We start from the raw sequence: 16,986 nt of genomic DNA, 5'->3' as shown, positions 1-16,986 counted from the left end.
AACATAAGTGTAACCTGAGAATTACCCTGTAACACCTTAGGGTATCTTGGATACCAGCATTACTTAGATTAGCTTTATCCTAGACTCCCATCAAAGCACTGGCCAGATTTGAGCCTTCTTAAAGTGAGGGATCAGACAGGCTCTGAGTCCAAGGTGTGCAGATGCAGATTATGTTGCTACCTCAATTATGATTAAGGCTATAAAAAAGCCACTGCTGCACTCAAGCAGTATTTCTTTCCACAATGTTTTCTAATAATGTGCATTTTGTTCATCGGGGATTTGTCATACACCATTCACCATAAGTGGCTACTGTGATTCTGTAAGTCATCGACATATATTTCCCTCAGAGGGAAAAAAAAAAAAAAAAAAAAAAAGAGTATATACTGTCTCTATCACCACCACGGGAATACTGCCAAATTCTTATTTTGGTTGACACTGGTTCTGCAAAAGGAAATTTTTCATTTTTTTTTTAATCTCTTCCCAAAGTCAGTCAGATCCTCCATTCCTTGGACATGCAAAGTTTCCAGTTAAGTTAACAAGATTTTTTTGTTGCGTAAAGCAAGGAATAGTCTTCTTTCCTCAAACCTTTATGGTTCAAAAGTAGTATCGTGTAATGCTGCATCAGAGGAAAATGAGAGAAGTGGCTATGCAGTGCAGGAACACACTCAAACTCAATGCAAAAATAAACAAAAAAAACCAGTACTTTTTCTTTCTTTTTTCTTTCCTCCTATACCATGGATTTTCTCTTTCCGAATGCTTGCAGGAAGGAGGAAACAAAAAAAATCGGTGCCATAAGCATTTTGGATTCCCTCTCTTATCATGGAAATGAGCTTTCACCCTTTACAAAGGACAGATACCCAACAAAAACGTCATTCAACAGCTAAATGTCTGAGTGTATTTAAAAACAAATTCTTTGCAACCCATAATGTGAATATGTAAAATGCACAAGAACACAAAAGAGGAGAAGGACGCACAGATGAAAGGTGTGAGAGCAACCCCGGAAAAATGTTATTCTACCGTGTTGTGCTTTACATGTCTTTCTATACACCACTGAAGTCACTGAAGTAGAAATTTAATGTCAGCTGAAATAATTCCCTATACACTTGTGAAATGAGAAAAGGATAGCAATTCGGAGTTATAGGAATGGTGAAGAGTCGATCTTTCAGCAAGAGAGTCATGTGCAGAGGTTGAGCACTAACGTGCACGGGATAACAGCTCCTGCAGAGGACTCCTCACCTGGCTTCACTACTTTCTCTATAGGAAGCTCCGAGTTAAGCACTAATATGTCATTTTAATGTCTTTAATGTCCTCAACGCAGAGGGACGACAAGGCAAAGACACACTCCAGTAAAGGGTCCCCGTCACTCGGAGTAAGGGGCACGTAGTGGGGCTTCGGATTTGAAAGCACAGCAATATCCTGGCGATGCTGTAATGGCTGTTGTTTTCACGTGAATGAAAGCCCTTTGGCCACAGGACTGCTGGGTACGCAGGATAGCTTGAGGGGAAGAAGGGGCATCCGGAGCGTACATGACATCCTCATACTTTGCCACCTGCATCAGTAAATAAAATGCTTTTGCACCCTGTGGTGAAGGGTAGTCTGGCATCTCAGATACTGCATTTCTGGGCCCGCAGTGGCCTGCACCTCCAACCAGACTGCCACCAGCTGCCAAACTTCACCCGAACGTAAAAGTAAATCAGTCAGCGGGCAAGATACCATCCAACTGAATAAACCTCACTGCCTTACAAAGGCAACTTAACGCGCACCTCATTTTTACGTTTGTCACCCTCACTGGCACATGGGTCCCGTTTTCTCCACTTGCCCAGTGGATGCCTCAGGACTTTCAGCTCTTCTAATAGCAAAGGTTGTTCTGCCCTGCTTGTTTGTCCTCCCTTTTACAACAACGTTAAATCCTTATTGACAGCATTAAATCATTATCAAACACAAATCCCATTCTAAGCAGATGTTTAGAGAAAAGATGGAGGTAGTTCTCTGAAATCTCCAGTAAAGATCCCCCCCCACTATTAAGACACATCAGATAAGCCAGCTGTCCCAGACCTCTCCACCCTGAATCATTGCAAAAATACTGCATGTAAAGCATCATCTTTCTTCTACCACTTCCTCTGGTTGTTTTACACTCCAGTCTGCAGAAATCCAGCCTCAGCCTCAAATGAGTTTGATCAACTGGCAGTAATACTTAGGAATACACAGATTTCAAAGATTACAACATATATTGCATGGGAATGAATCCCCAGTTTCTACAGACTCTGTTCATCCACCTGAAAAAGGCACTTCTTCTGATCAGACCTGGACAAAATACTGAGTCTTTTTGTATTTTAATTTCTTTGTATCATGAGAATGCTAGATCTTCTTTTGAAAGCCATGGGCGAAAGAAACTTTGATTTAGCATAGCTGCCTTCTGCCTCTTCAGGTGCACATTGCTCCTGAACTGCCACTCTCAAACTTTGTGCTCAGGGGGTCACTCAAAACTGTTCTCTAGACCCAGGACCTCATATGTCTCCTATAGCAAGGATAAAACTTAGCTATAATGAAACATTAAAACATATGGAAGTAGCCTAAACATAGCATTAGAAATCATTTTGCCTCTAGAAATAGATTTAACTGTATTGTTTTGTTCTTTATTCATGTGCGCTTTGTTTACTCTTCCACAGGAATAAATTCTGTTTGTTCCTCTTGACATCTGCTACTCTCAAGTTTGTCTTTTGCTTTTAGCCTGGACTCCAGCTCCTCGGCCCCCTGTTCTGGAGGGGACAGCAAGTTTGAACAGTTAAAACTTACCTAAGAGACATCTGAAAAGAAGTACCAGATCATATATTTCATGTCCTGTTTCACAACACAAGCGGTCACAAAAACATAGGAGGGAGGGCTCTTCTTAGTAAGGGTATAAAGACCTGAATTTTCTAGGACAGCAGACCTGCCTCTTGATTCAGCTTCACATTCAGCCCCCGGGATAACAGCCCATGCCTGCAAGTGCTTCCCAGCTTGTTGATGGAAAGCCATTGGCCTAGGGCATCCGGGGCAAGCAACACAACCAGGCTGTGACAGGAGGCGAACTCCTCGGCACTGGTGGCTGGGTCTCAGCGCAGCTTTTGCAGGCAAAGCTGAAGTTTCTATCTTACGGAATTTAATGATCAAGTTTAGTCTTGCTGCAATGCTACATCAATGCTGAAGTTGCAATTTTGCAAAGTGAAGTGTGTTGTATCAAGGTCTGCAGTTTACTGTTATTCAGATTACAATTCCAAGATACATCACCAATCAACTTGGTGAAAAAGTTGATTTCAGATACCTTCAAAAGATATTTTCATCTTAGCAAGAATATTCTTTAACCATTTAAACTGTAAACCTACAGTTCTTTTGAAGCATGAGGCTCCCTTTCCCTATATATTCTGCTACAGAATAAATGAGAGGTTTGTTTTTTTTTTTTAAGTTTTTATTCTGAGAGAGAAAAAGAGAAAAGAGATTGAGACCATAATTTAAAAAAATTCTCCCATCTTATTTTCAGCACTTATATCGCAGGGTTAGTTTTAACAGCTCATTCACACTATATTCCAGAACCCAGGGGAGGAACCACTAAATTACAATAAAGCATTTAATGGAGTTGTGCCATCTGCATTTCAGAGACTTAACTGCAAACTGAACCAAAGACCTTGTCATTTCAAAATAAGAGAGTCAGAAGACTTTTGACACCTGATCTCTCATGGTGGAATGCATTTCAAATCAACATACGTGTATCAGAAGTTTTTTACTGTTGGTTTTGTGTGAATTAAGGAGATAAGACTTCCAGGTATTTTTTCAAAAAATCATTTTTGAAATAAGAAGATGACAAACTGAAATATAGTATTTTGTTTCACTTTCTGATGAGCTGCCAGCCTATCATGATACCTTATAAACTAGTTAGGTCAGAATTTGGCAACTTGAGAAATTTCAGGAATACTTGTATGCCACTGCAACGAACTGACAGAGCCATCTTGTCTCAATGTATGACAGCTTTTCTTTTACCTTGTCACATATAATTATCTTTAAGTGGGTTTTTTTTTTTGAATGAGCCCCCAGAGATAGTATGTGTGTTATAAATTGATGATCATAAAAAAAAAGGAGATGCATTATAGTTCCAATTAAATTTCTGAAAGTCAAGATTTTTCATGTTTAGCAGAACATTTTTGTGCAACGCCAAAGCAGAAAAGTATGCACTCACCTAAAGCAACACTCACAAGATTGTCCTCCTACCCTTTCAGGAGGTAAGTGGTATAGCAGTCAGACAACTTGGCCTGAGACAAGGGAGAGATTCCCATCCATGCTCCGATTCAGGCAATACTTCCCACTTCATCCAGCTTTCTTGTATATCAATTACATATCTTGACTGTTTCCTGCTCCTCATGGGTGCCCAACTTCTGTCCCCATGATGATTTTGAGAGGTCTTCATTTTATCTCACTGATTTTGTCTTTACGCACAGCTAAAACATATTTTCCAGGCAGCTCTAGTAAGGGCTGGAGGTTGAACCCCCCCTGCATTAGAGTCTGTGCGAACGTGCAGGAGTAGCAGTCCCTTCCCTGAAGGGGTCTCACTTCAGGTTACAGCCGAAAATACAAGGCACAGGAGAGAACATGAATGGGAAATCACAAGAGCCAGAATTTTTAAAAGCACCTCACCACAAGGTAAAATCTATCCATGCAGTTTTTTTTCTATGTGTAATCTTAGGTGCTTACTGGTACGGATCCCCTCAGTCCGACAGGTGGACCCACACAGGAATATCGTGAGGACAAGGACAGTGCCAGCCCCTGAGAGAGAGCCCTCATCTCTCCCAGCATTGCAATCAGGACGTCTCTCCCCGGCAAAGGTGGCGGCAGCAGTCCCATCCTCTCCCACTAGCAGCCCACTTCGCTAACGAAAAGAGTTCCATTAGCAAAAATGGAAAAAATCTCACAAAACAAAAAATTATTTAAGCATAGGCTCCTAGCACAAACAATGTTTGCAGTATCCCAGAGCGAGTGCTTTGATTATTTAACAGAATTTACAATGCATTATGTATAAACTGTTCTAGTACAATAGAAAAGACCTAACATATTTGTGTATTTTTTATATGAAGTATTTCCTTTCTTCCAAGGTTTTTATATATGTTCCTGCACTTACTCATTTAAGTACCCTGAAGGACTATCTGAGTGTTTTTGTCATATGAGAGATTTTGCTTAATGGTCACAATTGCAAATTTTGTTTTAATTGAGAACTCTTTAAAAGGTAATTTCCATTCTCTATTTTTCTCATTCTGGAAGACCTTCAAATTTAAGAGATTTTTGTACAAGCACATGACAGCATGAAGTATTTTAAAAATGTACATGCAGAAATGTCTTTTATGATATTTTAGTAAAGAACTGAATTTTCAGAAAGCTAGCTTTCTTTCAAGTCATTTGGTTCTGGCATATTAAATAGAGATTAATTACTGCTATAAAATTCAATTGATGTATGAAATATGGAAGTATATTATTGGTCAGATTCATTGACAATATAAGCATTCAGTGATTTTTAGCATCTTGCAATATACTGCATATTATATTCTTGTATATTCATACACCGAAGATGGAACAGTGTTCTCCATCACTTCAACAATCAGTTTTTGTAGCTTTGGTAATCAAATATCTGATATCTGGAACACTGTAACCACAGAGAATGAAAATATTAAACTTCAGACTCCCTCTTTTCATGCTAGGGGGTGGGGGAAGAGAAGAAAGAGGCAAGAGTTGAGAAGAATAGGCGAAGATGCCAAATTAATGATTTCTGTCATTAACCTTTGACAAATTGATGCTTTAAGATCCAACTTTTCAACCATCTATGCACACAGGTAAGTGGAACCCTAAGAGTTCTTCCTAGCCAAAAGTGTTTCTTCAGCCTAGGCAAGACTTAACTTCTCTTTTAGTATCCTCATGGATCAGTATAAGAATAATTGTATCTGAGAAGCAAAAAGCTTCTGACGTTCGAGCCCCAAGAAATGTCATATTCTACCAGGCGGATAGGAAAGAAGCCTAACTTCACCCTTCCCCCCCCCCCTTTTTTTTTTTAAATTATCATTCCTGCTTCTGACAATCAAAAATCTCTAGAGATCAAAAGGATGGCCCAGCCCATCTATGCTCTAGAGAGCTCCCCCCACCCTACCCTGTTTATTTGGGTCAGCAGATGGTGTTGTTTTTTTTTTTTTTTGATTATAGGGTTGAAAAATAAAACCTTTCACTGAGATAACAATGAAGCAAACAGTTAGAGACACAAAAATTGCTCATGTACTTGATCCACTATATTATCCCAAAGCTCAACTTCCACATTTTTGCTGCACAGGTTTGCTACATCCACTTAATTCACGTTATCTGGAAACAATGGCAATCTAAATAAGTGGGTTTCCCCCCCATCCCTCAAAAAAATTATAATAATTTTTATTTCCACCTAGAGTGATCTAGTACATTCAGTTCAGACTGCAAACACACCAAAAGCATTTTTTGTTAAAGAAAACTTAAAAGTTTTAGAAAATCTGGAACTTAATGGCTCCAACTGCTACCCAGAAGTCTTCCCTGTTACCCAAAGTTGATTCTTTCAATCTGGATTATTTCTTCCCAAATTCCTCTGTCTTTTAGCTTTTATTCTTTCCCCAGTTTCTGCTTTTCCCTAAAAGGTTTTCACTCTAAACAAAACACTTTTGATTTTCCCTTGATCAATATTTCGTAGACTCTTTTCCTGAGGAAATGAGACTTTCAGAAGAACATGCTCCCACTGTACTCACAATATATATTTTTAAAGCATTTTAAATAACTTCTGTAGAAGTGTAGCTGTTTGAAAGATGGATGCCTTGACCTGATGGATCCCGACACACAGGGAAGGGCAGTGGCCAAACAGAGACTGTTGTCCCTCGGCTGGCAGAAAGGTGCTCACAGCTCTGAAACAGCTGCCGCTCACCCTGTGGAGGGGATGGAGAACCGCAGGAGCGCGGGGCTGAGCGGGCTTTTCACGGGAGAGCAAAATGGAGATACTAGAATGAGAAGCGGACACAGGAGCACAGGATCTTGTAATCGGGCGACCACGGAAAGCAAGCTGAAATATCATCAATGGCTATGAGAACAGAAGGGAGACAAAAGCACTGTGTTGGGGAGCAGAAATATTAATAAATTACTGCAAGGGGGTGACCTGAGGGTTTTGCAGCGTGGATGCATACTGGAGCGCAGAGATTACCATGGCTGGAGCATCATGCAGTTATTGCAGTAGATTTTGACACAAACACACACACACCACCACCACCACCACACTCGTATAGGAAGCCAGGCTTGATTAGTTCAGCTGCTTACAGATTTTTTCCTTTTTTTTTTTTTTTTAAATATAGCTATTTCCTGAAAAAAAATAGTTTTTATTGAAATAGTCTCTCTTTTATCTTTCTTCTGACTTGAGAGTGAAAATTATTATATCAAACGTAAGTGTATTTATTTGTTGTAAAAATGACACAAACGTTTCTCTCTTGTCATGGCACCATACACAATAAAAAAAAAGAAGAGGAGGAGCTATCCCTTAACAAAGCTTGACGTGAACACTTTGATCACTTGCTAGAAATATACATTTAGCCAATGTTTTTAAAAGAGTAAAATAAACTATAATGCATAAAGTCCGAGATATTAACTTTAATAAAAGCAGTAGATGTTATTTAACAGAAATAATCAGTGTTTACTAGAATCAATAGTTAGTATATCCTACCCGAACTTTAAATGCTTTTTGTATTCAGTTTGCAGCTTGTTTTTGATATTATCACCTCCCGTTTCCAGCTGCTTTAGAGTTGCCCATTGAACTCATTCTTTTTAAATGATCTTCTCATACATTTTCATTTGATTCAGGGGTGCTTTCCTTTTTTTTTTTTTTTTTTTTTTTTTTTTGAAGAGTGGGCAGCTATAGACAGTTGAATACATACTACATCCTTAAGAATCAAGGAACAGTTCCTGTAACTCATTTGAGCTATCAATTCACAATATCTGAAGCTTCACATATAAGGAACACAAGGCCATCTTTCATCACGAGTTTCACTTGCACCAGCCCTTGTCACACTGCTCTTTGTGCTGACATTTTTGATGTCATTTACAAAACATTTGTAATGCTTTGTAATACTTAATATCAACAGTCTGAATAAACAAACAAAACCAATAATTCAGTTAATAACACCATTTAGTGACTTAGTCATATAGACTTTCATGACTAAGGTTTTGAAGAAATATATTTCAACATATACATTGTCATACACAGTAGCAATTATTTTGTTTATTTGCTCTCCGACAAATGTTTCCTCCCATTTGCAGCTGGACGCTCTCTTCAGGTCATTTAAAAGAAAATATAAAAACATGAAATAAAAGTCAATGTATTTTTACTGAAAGAATATTTAAAACGTCTCCAGTATTTTTCCACAGTAGTGAAACTTAAAAATATTTTCACAGTTGACTGCAAGAAACAGATATGGGTTATAGCAAATAATCAAGCAAACCAGATCCCAAACTGAAAAACTGATATTTGGGTAACAAAAAGACAAAATTCCTTCTTGGGGTTTAAACACAGGCAATTGTCTTTCATTCAACACCATAGAAGTTAGCCAGAATAACGGAGAGCAAACACCTGATTTTCCTTGGATGAGATATACTAATTTAGTAACTCAGGAGCTCAATTTTTCTACAGGTCCTGTAATAGAGTAGAAATACCCGAGAAGAGAGTTTACATTTATTAACGTCTATAACTTGCCAGCCTTTTACTTATGTTCTTTGAAAAGTAGACTCATGGATTGATTGATCGACAGCCTCTCTTAACTCTACTGCACTCCTGTATCTTGTCACCTCTTAATCCACACACAAGTCACCAAACACATGGTATTAAAATATACGCACCCAGCACTGAATCAAATTAAAAATCAGTATAAGCATCTTAATGTAGAAAACACTAACTTGCTTCCAATAGACTACTTTAAGGATGCTCATGATGTACATACATGTCATATAATATATTAACAAAACAGGAAAACATGCTTCAAAACCTGCTATAAAAACTATATAGCATTATGAAGTCTGAGGTCTGTGCTGTTTTAAGACTTGAACACCTAATCAGCCTTTGCAAAACAACCCCACTAGAATCACCTTTATTCTCCTCTGTTTCGTGTGATCATTACCTTTGTTTTTTCCATGAATCCATCGCACACAAGAATTAAGTTTACAGAAAAACAAAACTAAGAAAAACTGTTCAGTAAAAACTAAATTATTCATAGGAGCGACTGGCACTATGTGATAAATAGATTAACAGATAAAGCTTTCAACATCAAATATACACTTACTAAATTCATAACTCCACAAAAGCTCAGCTCTGCTGCATTCCAATATATCACCAGCTCTTATTCCCTACACAAAAATTATTTGTCCTTTTAAACACTGTTTGTCTGAAAACAAAAGAGCCTCCCATAGTGACCTACAGAAATCCTCCATGAGGAGCACCACCAAGTCAGCCAAATCTAACTAGCAAGGCAACAGTTCTTATGGCCCAGCTCAGGAATCGTTTACTACGACCGAAGCACCAATAGCTGTTAAGTTCCTGATATACATACATATATATATATAAAGTACAATTTAACATAACAGCAATAATTTCCTTGTGTACTTACATTTCTGTCCCTTCCTACACGTGATTTCCCAGCTAGCACAATCTTTCTTTCATGGTACTGCCTGTAGTGATGATACAACCAACCAAGAGGCCTTGCAGGTGGTGAACTGCTATCAAGAGGCCAAGCAGTCACCTTGGCCTTTTTTTGCTCTCTTAAAGATGCAGCAGCCATTCTCTAATTACCTTTCTGACATTCATTTAAAATGACTGGACTTTCACTGTAATTTTTCCTACCTTTTAATTATTGTTATTTTATATACATTGAGTTGTTTATCTACGGTCAACTTAGGTTGATTCTCTGTGTTTTTAGATTTTCTTTGTTTCTTGCATAGGGAGAAAGAACTCACAAAGGTGTCTGCTGGAGCAGAATTAAGACCCAGCTGTCCCTCATTTGCAGTGGCTATTTCAATCATGGCTGAAAAAACAAGTGAGAAATGCAGGTCGTTCCTCCCAGAGGCATGAACAACCACATACCATGTCATTTGTTCATGCTGCAGAGTTCTTGTAAAAACTATTTAGAGGTTGTAGTTGTTTAAAAAATATTGTTGCTAGCTTTTACTCATTAGGTGTATAAAAAAAGTCAGCCTTAATAGGAAGAAAATAAGCAGCTGTGAAGCACCTGAAAATTATCCAAGATCTCTATCCATCCAACAAAACTTTTGTTATATATCTAATATTATGTGCTGGCAATTGTTACACTGAAATGTAGTAGATTTTGATAATACCTGAAATACCAACACATACAGGTTCCTTTGCTGGAAGCTGTTGTAGAAAGGACAATACAAGGGATTTCTGCCTGCAGGACCCACCTGCTTTCCCTTACAGGAACTCAAGCATAGCTCTGAATTAAAAAAGGAACATTTTAGATAGCTTTTCTCCCCAGTTTTATCCTTTAACAAAAATGATATCTTAAATGTAAAACACTTAAGTTGTGCTAATTAGTTAGTAAGTCAGGTTTAGTCAGGTTACAAAAATCAGATATTTTTTGAAAAAAGGCAAGAATCCTTTTCCATGGACGTTTTACAGAAGATAAAGTCTTGGGAACTTAGTTACCAGGCTCCGTCTTTCTCTGTTTTGTTTCCAAGGCAGCACAGTCCGATTTTCTCCATTACCGAGATGCTTCCAGGCCTACCTGCAAGGAACATACAGCACCTTCAGAAAATAACATAATGGACATCCCTTAAATGTATATATTTTTTATATATATATATATAATGACTATTGCTACCCAAGTAAGTAATTTACATACACATTTTCAGTTCTTTTCTGGTTCTTTTCTTTTAATCTTGAATTTTAACACAGCAGCTCTCAAGAGCTGACTTGCACCTGGTTCCCGTCCCGCTTTGCTTCGCTGGTGCCAGGCAGCGAACACAGGAGCGTTTTGGCCGTGCCAAAGCTGGAGCGCCCCGGCTGTCCTGCCGCCCGCGCCTCCCCCCGGCCACCTGCACACGAACTCCGTATTCCTGCCCTAGCACGTGCCCAACCAAATTCTGCTGCTCTGGGCGATATAAATTCATCCTATGTGCACCTGCTCTGTTTTGTAAACGGGCATGATATTGATTTCTGACCGGGCGAAGGTATTTGCAGCGCAATAAATACAAAGGAGCCACTCAGCAGCTACAGTACACGAAACACAGCAGTGCTTTTACATAGATACTTATTGTAAAAATATTAGAAGGACTAGGGTTGAGTGGAGGGAGAAAAATCGTTGTAAGGAATATCAAACACCAAACTGAAAGCATCACCTAGTAAGTCATATTAAAAAGAGCCTACATTTCTGTTAATGAGAAACTAAACAACGTTAATCCTCAGACAGTGGCTTCCTTGAAATGGACTTAACATCTTGGGTTAAATTTAAGATGAAACTCACGAATATTTTGCTATTGCCAGCACATAGATGCTACTACTGAGGACCACACTTTGAAATATGAATGAAGCTCACTGTTACAAAGTTGGCTATGAAACCCTTTTCTTTTTGCAGAAAAAAAAAAACTTTGACAGGTTCATGCATTAATATCAGTCTCTCTTTCTGTGTGTCCGTCTGTCTTATATGTGTGACTAACATATTTCTGTTACTGATTTCTAAGATTTTCTGTTATTTGTTTATTTGAAGAGTAGGCAGACTCGTTGCTAAACTCAGTTTCAGAAATGAATAAACAAATAACTAAGGATTTTTTTCTGTTATTTGCTGAACATATGGGAGAAGAGAATAGAAAAATTCTGCATTGACTAACTACCCTTGTTAATATGGTGCCAAGTATGAAATTCTCACAGTTTCTGTAACTTTTTAAAATAATTGTTAGACCAAGGAAGGGAATAAATGGTTTACGTAGAAAAAGGGATTATAACAATGAGTTTCTCTACTTTTTTTCTTGACCGTCCTCTTCCAAGACCACAGAATAGTAAATCTTAAAAATATTGTTCTGAGCTCTGAAATAAATGGGCTCTACTGGCACTAAAATTGGTTCTGTGTCGTGTTTGCGCTGTGTGTAGGGGAACAGGATGCTGCACCCTTCACTCACGTCCTTGCAGTCCTTATTAAAGGGAAGGAAGCACTTCTGGTAAATACACTTCAGCACTTTTAGACCATTCGTTACCAGAGTGTCTACATCAGATTTTGGCTGATAGTAATTCATAAGCTTCACTCATTCTGGTGGGTTTTGTTACTTCTGGGGAAAATATATAAACGTAGACAAGAAAAGGTAAAATGATATTTACTGCTCAAGCTGGAAACTGGCAAACTACCTTGGCTTATTAAACTTAGATTATTAAACTGAGACATCTGTCATGAAATCAGATAACATAGAAACACCTTATTACTGCAGATGAGACAAGCTACTATCTGTAGATTCTTCTTTCGGGCAGACTGTAAATATTATTTGATATGACCATCAAACTGTCCCTTCATCCTTCAACCACCTGCTTTTTCAAAGGTTAGCTGTACGGCTGCTGCCTGTTTTCACAAGCTCTTTCCCTTCAGGCATCAAGGTCTAGCAGGACTGAGATGAACTCCACTTTGCTCAGCCATGCCCTTAAATAAAAGAGCAGGACACGTCAATATTTTTGTTTATATGGCTGGATGGTCCCTTCCCCTTCCCCTCCCTCTCCCGTTTACCTTCCCCAGTTGCAACTTTTAACTTCACATGCTCCCGTGGACCATATAAACCACTGAAATGTATGGTCTGAAGACCTTTCGTACAGAAATATGTTTCACATCATTTATTTTCATTAGTTTATCATACCATCTCATCACATTTCACAGGTTTCCTCTGAATCACACGGAAACTCATTCCTCTAAGGAACGTTAAAGGTTTTAGCTTCCATTTTCTTTTACTGGACCTATGTTTGTCATAAAAGCAGAGTGGTTACTTTTTCTGAGGCGACTGCTTAATCAAAAGGGAATATCTGGGAAAGATTAGCCTGTTCGCATCATATGACAGATTAGGCCTAAGTAACGCTCCCCTTCCCCATCTCAAAAAAAAGATAAGACACAGCTCCCCACCTCAAAATGAAAAATAACAGAATAAAGACAAGAGTTCTGTCAATAAAAGGAGCAATGCTGGCTCTGCAGAAGACATTAAGAGATTATGGAATCTTTCAGTAGTAATTAATTAATGCAACCTGGAAGCCATTGATAAGGAAAAGAATAAGAACTTCTCTTAAACTTATCTGCAGAAAAACTTATCTGCCCTTTACTATCATTGAATAATTCATTGTGAATCACACATATTTTCAAAAATCTACAGTTCTTCCACGCAGGTTAGCAAACAATTCCTTAGGCTCTAAAATTTCAGTGTGCTTAGATAAGGAAAAGTCTTGTGTTCACTGACATCAGAGGCTAATGAGGTGTTATTTTTGCCATATAAAAAATATACACAGCAGCTGGTATTTACATGTGCAGGCAAAGAGCCTGATCTTCTAGCTGTAATGCTGTGAATCTTACTTAGCTGTCACTACATGAAGTTACTCATATAAGTAAAACTTTGAGGATCAGGCTCATTGGATGCATTATGTATGTGAAAGACAAATGAATTTTATTTCAAATTAGCCATAAATGCCAAATATCGTGAATTCAAATATTAAGTATGTTTCAGACAGCTCTTATTCCAGTCAGTGAAAGCCGATTAATTGTAGTGTTCAAAATTCAATTTGAAGTCATTCTTGAAAGAAAAAAAACAGCAAAGGCTATTAAGTGCATGAACATTACTACTAGTTTAGGAAGTTCTTAAGCCAAAAGCTGCGGGAAACAGGTGAGAATTTGGGAAAGCATCACTACATGCACTAGTATTGCTGTACAGAGTATTTTTCTCATAGCGTTACCCTGCGGAGGTGGACTTTGAAACAAAAGATGCTCCTTCCGCTCTGAGGCTGGAGTAGTCTCTGTGGAGCAGTTTTATACATACTTACTGTTTAAGGTGGGGCTTTCTTCTCCCTCAGGAGCTTTAGAATGCTTAGCAGAGTCACTTGAATAGACATTACAGAAGATTTACATCTCTATTTTCAGTGGTGTAGGATGCAGTAGAAAAAAATCTTAACGACAAAATACGACTATTACTTATTTTAAATGTACTGCAGAGGTACCATAAGTTCATTTTCTATTCCTGATGGAACAGAGAGAAGATATTGCAGTCTATTCCAGTTTTAATTTACCATTTATTCATTTATTTCTATCATAACATTTTGGTAATTTGAAGTAAACCTCTGAAGTTTTTTTTTAACAAAACCTGTTTGTCCCCTCTTTTTTCCCCACTCACATATTTAGAAATTAGGCCAGGGTTATTCCAGAAGCCTAGGCCCTTTTATGTCTACTAGTGTTTTGCAACATGTGCTTCCTAAAGAGCTTGACATCTCAGGTCTTGCAGAAAGAAGCAATGTAGGGGTGCTCCTCTCTAGATGGACCAGTCATGGCTTCTCTTTGGAATAATAGCTGTTTTCATACCGCGACCAGCACAGGGGCATCCTGCTTTACACATAGTACACTGCGCAGTGCAGATGCCCCAGCTAGCAAGAGACCCTGCAAGCTCCCAAACTGAAATACAACGGCACTAGCACTCTGCCCTACTACTTGCTGTACTATATGATCATCAGGCTAATAAAATATGCTGCAAGTACCATTAATATGGGTTAATAAACACCTGAGAAAAATGCATTTGTTCGGGCACAGTGATACACAGTTATACAGATTTTGGGAATCAAATAGTATCCTCATGATGAGGGATTGAATTAAGTAGTAAAGCAGTAAAAGCTATAATGTATTAGCTTTTTGAAGATGGAAATTGGGTATGGTCAGACACCCTTCTTACTATCATTATGATTGCAGAAAATGAGAACCCTCTAATATCCAGTGAATGGCTTTGGAGAACAGTTAGGATATTGTAGTAAGATTTCTCTTCCTTTCCACTCCCTCCGATGGCTTCAGAAATAGAGAGTGTTCAATAGACCTTAATTACCTTCTATGGGAAATGTTAATGAGCAACTGAATAAGCCCACAGTGTGCTAAAAATGCATTAAAAAAGAGTAAGAGCTGCATTTAAAGCAGAATTTTATGAAAATCCTTGCTTTCCTTTGACATTCAGATCTGGATCTAAACTCTCTAGCTCATGACTATTGATAATAGAAATCAAAAATAAAGTATCTTGAATAACTAGACTGCAGAGTTCCTGCTAGGCACAAAACCTGGTTCCTCTTAAGCCTCTTCAGGTGTCTAAGAGTATGGGCTAACACACATAGTCACATGGCTCAGTTCAGCCAGGCACACGCCAGGTCTAGGGCAGATGTGGCTGATCTTGCTTTAAGAGACCTGGTCCCTTGGCAGGACCTCTGCAGTCATGCCCAGCGCTGCATCAGCCTGGAGCGTGAAGCAGGACTGCACCCAGCCAGCTTAGGAGTCAGCACAACGGATGCGCTTGTTTTGCATCTGTATGAATGTGGCCATGTGGGAGCCTTTCAAAACAGCTGAAAAAAAATTGTTCGTTGTCATGGATAAAGAACAATTCAAGCTGGCAGGTACCAGCTCCCTGCGCCCTGCTGGCACCTGCACCCAGGCATCTGCCCGGACGCCGCACTGGAAATGCTGAGAGGGGTTGTGGGTTTTCAGACCAGGTGGACGAACGACCTCTCCCACGAGCGAGCTCGACCCCAGCCGCATGCTGTCTGCACGGCTCTTTGTCATCAGCCTCAGGTTTGAAAATAGGCTCGTTGACAGCCAGGGTACAAATATCTGAGTTTCTGAGGTCCCAGGGAAACATGAGAGGAATGTGAGAGAGCAATGCAGGACCTGGGAGAGGTACAGAGTGAGGGAGGGCAGAGGGCAACAGAGAAATCCTTCTAATTACACGGGTATATAGCACTTGGTGACAAACCTGCGATACAGTGGGACCACCAGTGTAGACGAGTTCCTTAACTGTCTGAATTATGAGACTTTCAGACATACAGATTACTGCCCCATAATCTTTCATTTGAACCAAACCAGACGAGTTCAGAGATCCATTTTTCCTGAGTTTTTCTTTTTTTTTTTTGCTTTTTGAAGGCTTTTTCTTGTGGTGAAACTTCTGTGGATCATTGTGCCATAAAAGCAGCCTGCAGAAGGTTTGGTACTATTTCAGTTGAAGGGCAGTTGCTCATCTCTGGAGCACGAGAAAGTCAGCTGACTTACCTGTCTTCTCAGTAGAGGATATTTAGATTTCTAAGTCAGACATCATTCCTATTGAAAGCCAGGAGGAATTAAATACTTAATGATCATTTGTGTTTTTCAAAGCTTTCTTCAGATGGAGGAGAATCAGATTTTTATTAAGATTATTTTTCCTAACTTATCTTTTCATATTATGCCATTATAAAATAATTGACCATTTCGTATTTAAAAATGCTTAATTTGGGGACAAACCTGCCCCTTGCTGGCTGTGGAAGCCTCGGCCTCAAAACTGTTATTATAAAGCTGAGGGAAAACCATATAACCTGACTGGAATACTGTCTTTTCACCTATTGACATTATAAGTGGGTTTTCCCCTAAAATATGGTCATTCTACGTTTTGTGCTGAAATTGTAAGTTACTGTGGAACTTATGCTGGGACAATTGTATGGGACAATCGTGCACAAATACATGTACTTTATGTCACTTTTAATTAAATCTACATGGACAAAAACGGTATAGGCCTCCACGAGGACGAGGAGCTAGCAGTGCTGTTGTTCAGTGGGCAAGCTGCCAGGCGGGTTTAGCAAATTGCTTAGGCCTTTGCTACAGAAGCTGTCGTTGGATGTTAACATCCTCCACTGCTGTTTTCTCCAAAACTTCACTTTTTTGAGGAAAGTTATGT

This window comes from Struthio camelus, chromosome Z, assembly GCF_040807025.1.
Source record: "Struthio camelus isolate bStrCam1 chromosome Z, bStrCam1.hap1, whole genome shotgun sequence".
Classification (NCBI taxonomy): domain Eukaryota; kingdom Metazoa; phylum Chordata; class Aves; order Struthioniformes; family Struthionidae; genus Struthio; species Struthio camelus.
Note: the sequence above shows the minus strand (reverse complement) of the source record.